Genomic DNA, 7,000 nt, shown 5'->3' on the forward strand with positions numbered 1-7,000 from the left:
CAGCAGTCACAACATACCCTATATGTGTTACTCCCATCTGATGATTTCTTGGGTACAATGATGAAAAGTGCTGTCCAGGGGATTTTACTCTATTTTGTGATTCCATCTTGAAGCTATTGGTCTGTAAGCTCTTCTAGGGCAGTTTTCTAATGATGTGGGACTCTACACAGCTTCTTATAGACAGGCAACACATTCACAGTTCGAATATTATGTTGAGATAATGGCATGGTAGGCAATAGTCCAGGAGAATCAAGTAACTCAGCGTATTCTTCTAATAGTCTAATAGTCTCCTTCTCCTTCCACTTTAGATGTGATACTTTCCTCCTCAACATAGTTAAACCGACAGACTGTTGGAGCATTATACAGATTATGTTGAATTTCTATCTAAGTCAGCGTAATTTAGTATTTCTTAACTAGGTATCAGCATACCTTATGATAGCTGCACGTCTCCAGAACTACATTTATGGATGCTGACAGGCACAACTCTGCTTCCATCAATTTTCCGTGTGTAGGACAAACTAAATCATGTAAAACGTTTTACTTTACCTAATTCTTAATTCTCAGACAAAGGCTCAACTACACACAAAGGATTGACCAGCAGATCAGCTTCTACATTACACCACATTAATTTTCCAGTACTATTCGGTATGATATCCCACGAGCTGTCTTTAAGGGACCTTGTTCACAGTTTGGGCAACTGCTCCTGCCTAAGAGAACTCCTTGCGAGAGTAACGGCTTTCTGGCCACAAAAACAAGTTGTTTCATACATGTATGCTATTTTACTTTCCAAGTTAACTTTGGTGTGATGCACTACCAGGAAGTCCAAACCGAGTATGATTTTGTAACCACGCCCAACCTTAGGGAGCACTTCCACATTAATCCAGAAGCTACTTTCCCCCATTCGGAATCCTAGCACTTTCAAGCCGAGTGAATCAGCATGACCGCTACCTATGCTGCTTAATCTCCAGTGTGGCGGAATGAATTATGATTTACTAAGTACATGCTTACTTGAGATCCAGTATTTAATAAGAATTTGCACAACCTTTTGTGCATATATGTTATATTTATACTCGTATTTATTTTTAAGAAATATTGTGTCATAAAGGTTGTTTTTGTGGAAGAGGCTCACGAGTAAACATCAACGAAACATTTTATTTAGATACTAGGTTGAAGGAATTTTAGGGTGAATTTTTAGCGCTTAGGCTGATAGGAAAACATCGATGCTACATGATACGAAATGTTGATTATTTGATGAAGAGATTACGTTTGGTTGATTCTGTACAGGCTTGAACAGCAAGTAGGTTATGACTGAGGACGAGTGTGAAAATGCGCATGCGTTCGTCACGGGTATTTAGCTTACAGGATAAAGTTTTTATTGCTCAGACAATTTATTTACAGAAGATGAAGGGCAATATTAGCCAGAACTCGCATACACCGCTCCATTCGCAAGAATTACTGCGCTGCCAAGCCAAACCTATAACCAACTGCTCCGCACAGCGGGTACACATCGTCCCCTACGTCATGTCAATTCGTCTAGTTTTGCTCCGCGAAATATGTGACAGACCTTCCTAAAGAGACAATCACAGACAAATCAGAATTCTTCCAAAGAAAGCTTCCATGACAAACTCAATGGTTATTATTTTCACTTGGCACGAGCAGGAACGTTACAGTGGCATACAGAACGCAGAGCTACTGGCTCAAGGATTGTTGGTCAAGTAAACCCAGTGCAGTATTTCTGTACCAACCTTTCGTTTACCTGCCACCATCAGTGGGACCACCATCCTAAATATCACCTACACATTAATTTTCTTGTGATCCATAGGTAATCTATAGATATCCTACCTGCTAAAAATCTGACTAACTTCAACAATACTTTAGACCTGTCTCTGCTCGCCTCCCCACATCAGGTGTTCGTTGCAGAAAATGGTGCATATGAATGAATCATCTTTTAGACCACATACCGTTCCGAATATCAACGCCGATTCGTAAGTTTAGGAACCTTAACCTCAGCTGCCTGCGTGATTTTAACGATAGTAAGTATTGCTTACTACCACCTCAACTAATAATAACAATAATAATAAAACTAAATTTCGCTCGAACAGGCCATGAAGGCCCAACGGTACCGACCGGCCGCCGTGTACTGATATTCCACATTACAAACTTTGCCTAAAGGTGTCAATGGATTCGGAGATGGAGGGGCATGTGGTCAGCACACCGCTTTCCCGGTATGTCAGTTTACGAGAGCGGAGCCGCTACTTCTCAGTTTGCCTCACAAGGGCTGAGTGCACAACCAACAGCGCTCGGCGGACTGGACGGTCCCCCATCCTCGTCCTAGCCCAGCCCAACAGTGCTTAACTTCGGTGATCTGACGGGAACTGGTGTTACCACTGCGGGAAGGCCGTTGGCCAATTACAGCCCTATCAACTTTGAACAAACAGTCACGAACAAAGTGGTGAGGGGAGGGGGAGAGTAGCGTCTTTGACTAGCAATCAAAACTTCCTCGGTCTATAGTTCGAACACCACCACAATTTAAATACTGAATAAAAATCATTAGCAATGGCGGTTGAAGACTTCCAGCATAAAAAGCCACCCACATTCTGCCAACGGCTTTGTCAAAGAGGGCGGAGGAGCGGACAGAAATTCAGAGCACTGTTTTGCCCTTTGGATGTGAAACTGCCCCTAAAAGACGGAAGAACATTCATGATCAGTGGCATGAGAATGGAGAAGGCAATGGAAACCACTACATTAAAGACTCATAATCCACAGGATATGCGGCCTGTAACTGAAACAGTTTCATGATGATCTGTCCATCAACAAACGATTCCAGATTAGTCCCCTTTCGGATCTTCGTGACGGGACTTCCAAGATGGAGGTGACCATCTGGAAAAGACCGAATAACCAACGAAAGGATAACATTCTACAAGTTGGAATGTGGAGTATCAGAATCTGAACGTGGTAGAGAAGCTAGGAGATCTGGAAAGGGAAATGCAAAGGGTCAGCCTAGGTAAAATGGGTTCAGTGAAGTGAAATGGAAAGAAGACAAGGATTTCTGATCAGATGAGTGTAGGGTAGTATCAACATCAGCAGCAAATTGTATAACGGAAGTAGAATTCGTAATGAATAAGAAGGTAGGGCAGAGAGTAAGTACTGTGAATAGTCCGGTGATGGAGTTGTCATCAGAACCGATAGCGAACTAACACCAACAACAATAGTTCAGGTATACACGCCGACGTCGCAAGCAGAAGATGAAAACATAAAAAAGCTATATAAGGATACTTAACTGTTTATTCAGTACGTAAAGGGAGATGAAAATCTAATAGTCATGGGGACTGGAATGCGGTTGTAGAGGAAGGAGTAGAAGAAGGGGTTACGGAAGAATATAGGCTTGGTAGTAGGAATGAGAGAGGAGAATAATTGAGTTCTGCAATGAATTTCAGTTATTAACAGCGGATACACTGTTCAAGATCACAAGTGGAGGAGATGTACTTCGAGAAGACCAGTTAGATTACGTCATGGTCAACCAGAGATTCGAAAATGAGATATAGAATTGTAAGGCGTACCTAGAACAGATATACTCAGATCACAATTTAGTAATAATTAGGGTGAAGTTTAACAGACTAGTCAGAAAGAATTTGTGCGCCAGAGAAGTGGGAATCAGAAGTACTAAGGAATGAAGAGATGCGCTTGAAGTTCTCTAAGGCTGTAGATACTTATGTAATAAATACCCCTGTCGACAGTTCGGTTGAAGGGGAGTGGGCATCTCTAAAAAGGATAATCACAGAAGAAAAACGTAGGTACAATGAAGGAAACTGATCGGAAGTCATGGGTAACGCAGGAAATATTTTAAGTCCATCGAAAAAAAAAAGCACAATAGTGTTAAGGTAAATTCAGGAATAGAGAAGTACACATTCCCTAAGAAATAAAGTAAATAGGAAGCATAAGGAAGCTAATGTGAAACGTCTGCATGAAAAACATGAAGAAATCGAAAAGGCAATGATTCTTGGAAGGAATGACTCAGCATATAGAAAAGTCAAAACAACTTTCGGTGAAATTAAAAGCAAAGGCGGTAACATTAAGAGTGCAACGGAAATTTCACCGTTAAAGGCAAAGAAGAAGGTGGGTAGATGGAAAGAATACACTGGAGACCTCTATGAGGGGAAGGACATATCAGTTGACGTGATACAAGAACATACAGAAATCTGTAGGGAAGAGATAGGTATCCGGAATTGGAATAATAAATTAAAAGAACATTGGAAGGCTTAAGATCAAATAAGACAGAGAGAATAGAAAACATCCCATTGGAATTTCTAAAATAATTGGGGGAAGTGGCAACAAAACTATTATTCGTGTTGGTGTGTAGAATGTAATGAGACTGGTGATATACCATCTCACTTTCGGAAAAATATCATCCATACAGTTCCAAATACTGCAAAAGTCGACAAGTACGCTCATGCATTCACGTCACTGGCAAGAATAATATACAAAAGAGTGGAGAAGAAAATTGAGGATCTGATAGATATGACGATCATTTTGTCTTTAGGAAAGGTAAAGGCGCCAGAGAGGCAGTTCTCAGTTGCGGTTGATAAAGGAAGTAAGACTGAAGAAAAATCAAGACACTTTCACAGGATTTGTCGACCTGTAGAAAGCGTTCGACAATGTAGAATGGTGCAAGACGTTAGAATGTCGGAGAAAAATAGGGATAGCCTTTAATAAAAGACGGGTAATGTACAATATACAGGGTGGTCCATTGATCGTGACCGGGCCAAATACCTCACGAAATAAGCGTCAAACGAAAAAACTCCAAAGAACGAAACTTGTCCTGCTTGAAGGGGGAAACCAGATGGCGCTATGGTTGGCCCGCTAGATGGCGCTGCCATAGGTCAAACGGATATCAACTGCGTTTTTTAAAAATAGGAACCCCCATTTTTTATTACATATTCGTGTAGTACGTAAAGAAATATGAATGTTTCAGTTGGACCACTTCTTTCGCTTTGTGATAGATGGCGCTGTAATATATTAGATGTGGTGCTACAGAAGAATGTCGAAAATTGGGTGAACTGATAAGGCAAGAAATGATGAGGTTCTCCAAAGAATCGGCGAGGAAAATCTGACGAAGAAGAAGGGACAGGATGATAAGACATCGGTTAAGACATCAGGGAATAACTTACATAGAACTAGAGGGAGCTGCAGGGGATAAAAACAGAGATTCGAATACACCCAGCAAATAATTGAGGACGTAGGATGCAATTGCTATTCTGAGATGAAGAGATTGGCACCCGAGAGGAATTTGTGGCAGTCAGAAGACTGAGCAGTCTAAAAAAAATCGTAGTCTCCGGCGACAAGGAATTTTTCTTCAGGAGGCTTTCAGACTTCCTCTCAACACATTCTGTGGTGTTGCAGGATTGGTACAGTTTGTGAACCCTAATAATTTACTCAAAGACCTTCCGACAGGTGGAAGTTAGCTCCTACGAGGCACATAACACTATGAGTGTGACAATGTAATGGCTCAGAATTACTGAGTTTCCTTGCAAATTTTACTCTTGAAATAATATTTGTTCTGCGTCTTGCAATTTACACCAACAGCGGAGTATAAAATAATTTTGGAGTTCCCCTGCTTACTGCTGAATACTCATTTCAAAGGGAATATGCTAGTTCTTTTTTTTCCCATTGGCAAGGTTAAGAGGATCTGTTACAAACTGTAATGGAAAGCGGGGCTGGTTGCGATACCGCTTTTTCCACACAGCTATACACGATGAACGCTAGTACTGTCACAATCAAACAACATGGAGCCACCATATCCTCCACTAGAGTTTCAGTTTGATGAGAAGTGACGTAGAAGAAGAAGAATTTAAACTTTCCTGATTCTCAGCCACGAAAGTATTTTCTTTCACACGAAGTCTTTGTTATTCTGTGACTCTCTTGATAATGGGTAGAACTATTAACAACAATTGTACTGAAATGCTGAATTACTCATGAAACTTTTGTGGAACAGTGAGGTATCCACATTATCCAAAAAGAATTATTGGAGCAAGTTGCCATGTTATCTATGGACATAGCTATCAGTTGAAGCATTGTAAGTAGTTTTTTATTTATTTTTAACTGCAGGTTTACCACTAGGAATCATAAAAGAAAATCTGACACACCAGAACATTTTGGTCAGACCTCCTCCTTACAGTCCTTCCACCTCATTCCCTAGTGATACACTCACTCAAAGAAAATTACATTCACTAGGTAGGGAGAAGGGCATAAGCATAGAAAGGCAAAAAAAAAAGCAACAGAAGTTCACAGTTTCTGACATTACAGAATTTGAAGACGACGCACCAGATTTAATAAGCTATGTCGAACATGAGGCCAGTACCGGTTACCAGCTCGCGCAGACATTGGACAGGAATGCTAAACCAAAGTTTCAGGATGTTGAGAGTGCTCACTTAAACTAATTCTAAATCAGAGTGCTGTGAATGTGGTATGTGGAGATATTTCAGAGCAGTATCATCTGGACGATTTCCAGTCAATGAAGTATAATGCTTCTCTATATTCTTCAAAGGTAATGGAAGTTAATAGTGATGGATTATTTGCTTCCACTACGGCGAATGAGAAGAACTTTTGAAGATGACCAGACATTCCTGACATTTTATTATAGCCGTAACAAAACTGTGAAAAAATTAAAACTACTAGTTCAAACGAGATTCTTAGAGATGATCTTGGAGATAATGAAGCTATTGTTGATGACTTTCTTGTTTTTATGTAACCTTCCTTTGTTTGTTTCTTTATTTAATTTGTGTATCGATGCTTAACATGAACATTAGGGATGTCAGTTATCGCTGAAACAATCGGTTTTCAGTTTTGCCGTTTTTTTCACCTCCGACTTAACCTGACTGTTAAAATCACTCAAAGTAACGGGTTTTTGAAATGACCGATTTTCAATTTTTTATTGCTATTATTTCCAGCAATCGAACAAACATTGACAAATTCTAAGACACTCTCAGACTTTTGCGTTACA

General features: G+C 40.3%; 1 pseudogene; it reads right to left on the minus strand.

Annotated features, from left to right (window-relative positions):
- Positions 1-2,288: 2,288 nt before the first annotated feature.
- On the minus strand, positions 2,289-2,406 carry LOC126199740 (5S ribosomal RNA; annotated as a pseudogene).
- Between the last annotated feature and the right edge of the window lie 4,594 nt (positions 2,407-7,000).

This window comes from Schistocerca nitens, chromosome 8, assembly GCF_023898315.1.
Source record: "Schistocerca nitens isolate TAMUIC-IGC-003100 chromosome 8, iqSchNite1.1, whole genome shotgun sequence".
NCBI classification, from domain to species: domain Eukaryota; kingdom Metazoa; phylum Arthropoda; class Insecta; order Orthoptera; family Acrididae; genus Schistocerca; species Schistocerca nitens.